The 1,820-nt window shown below is 39.0% G+C and overlaps 1 long non-coding RNA gene across 1 annotated transcript; it reads left to right on the top strand.

Annotated features, from left to right (window-relative positions):
* Nucleotides 1–876: 876 nt before the first annotated feature.
* LOC102207449 (uncharacterized) lies at nucleotides 877–1,530 on the top strand. The gene is made up of 4 exons (XR_311428.2): nucleotides 877–938; nucleotides 1,048–1,098; nucleotides 1,186–1,236; nucleotides 1,479–1,530. It is a non-coding gene; the product is annotated as an uncharacterized LOC102207449 (long non-coding RNA).
* Nucleotides 1,531–1,820: the final 290 nt, after the last annotated feature.

Below are 1,820 nucleotides of genomic sequence, written 5' to 3'. Positions count from 1 at the left end.
GTGGTTGTCATGCCAGACCTGACAGGGTGTGAGGGCCAAGTTATCGAAAGACAGGAGATAAGGGGGGTGGAGGGAGTAAGTGCGAGTAACATACCGCAAACATACGACACACTAGTCTAAATCTTTAAACCGAATCAATAACCTGTCATCTGAACACTTAAATGATTCAAAATGGGACAGAGACTAGAAAGAGAGAGCGTATTTCTCCTATACTGGCTTCTCTTTACTGGCTGCCAGTTAAATGCATAATCGAATTTAAAATCCTTCTCTTCGCATGAAGATCATAAATAATCAGGCCCCGTTCAATTTAATTCAATTCAGTTAAATTCAACTCAACTCAGTTTTATTTATATATCACCAAATCACAACAGTAATCTCAGGCATTTTCTGACAATAATGGAGAAAACCTCAACAATCAGAACAACCCCTTATGAGTGAGCATTTGGCAACATCGGGGAAGAAAAACTCCCTTTTAACAGGAAGCAACCTCCATCAGAACCAGGCTCAGAGAGGGAGACAGGACAAAAGATACACTGAATCATCAGTTATGCAGCAAGATGCTTAGGATGCTGCAGACTTCCCTTGATTCAATGAGTATTTCGGCTTTAATCAGCTGTTTTCTCTCTCTGTGTTCATACACCACTCAGCATTTCATTATTAGTCACTATTCATCTCTTGCTCATGTCTACAGTGTGTCTTTTGTCCTGTATCAGCTGATTGAATGTATAGAGTTTGATTATAGTAAATCCAAAAGAAACAAATAAAAGAGGGCAGTATGGATCCTACAGTTATGGCATATGAATAAATCCATGTTCATTATAGAAAATTATTATCACACTATTATTATCACACTCTGCGATACTCATTCTAGCCACACTTCCCTGCAGCTCTCCCAGCTCTGATTCGATGGCCGATTCGTCTCTTTTGTTCTTTAACTGGTGAGTTTATCTAAGCTAATACATCACTTTGACTTCCAAGTTTCAGGACAAAACCAGCAAAATGAAACTGAGTTAATTCATGCACACTGATTATTTCTTTTCCCTTCAGGTCTGTCAGCTCTTTGGGGGTGGATAAGTCGGCTTGTGGGAACCCTCCGAGGTATAAAGCACATCCCTCATTTTACCATTTAAAACAAAATCTGTTAAACAGGAGCTGACTTTTTCCACTCCATGTCTCGTGTCTCAGTAATCCAGACCTTGTTTAGGTGGCTGTCTCGGATTTGGCGCTTTTTAGCCAGTAAGTATTTCTCGTATCTTTGTTGGATTTCGTTTTCTCTTCACTGCGTGTTGCAAATAGGCTTTTTCGGAGAGAGCGTAAAAGAAAACGTTTAGAATCTGAGTGGCTATCAGAGGACGTGACCCAGCAGTGCTAGGAGACATGTGACAGCAGTTTAAAATGTGAAGGCATCACAGCTGTTTCTGTGATACATGCGAGTAATTACAACACTAATGTAAATTTCTGTCTGCTTGCTTCCTCAGCATTTTCCTCAAGGTTCAAGTGGATCGCTGCTGTCATCAAAGCCATCAACAGTCAGTTTGTTGTCTTTTTTATTAGCTATATTTAGCTACATACTCTATATATCAATATGTATTTGTTCATTTTTTGTAGTTTGTTTTTATGCTTTTATGGGATTTGTCTCACAAAACGATCAATGGTCTCAGAAGCTAGTGGTTTTACAGAATCAACCTTATGAGAGGTTTTCTGGTATGTTTAAGAACTCTCATTCAAAACTCCTTCAGTTTCAGGATATTTCAGGTTCTTGCGTCCTTATAATGCCCATTTTGCATTATAAGGATTATGGAGTGATTCATTTTTCTGAG

The sequence above is a fragment of the Pundamilia nyererei genome, unplaced genomic scaffold (assembly GCF_000239375.1).
Source record: "Pundamilia nyererei isolate P.nyererei 1_Seehausen unplaced genomic scaffold, PunNye1.0 scaffold00005, whole genome shotgun sequence".
Lineage (NCBI taxonomy): Eukaryota > Metazoa > Chordata > Actinopteri > Cichliformes > Cichlidae > Pundamilia > Pundamilia nyererei.
Note: the sequence above shows the minus strand (reverse complement) of the source record. Positions and strands in the feature narration are given on the sequence as shown.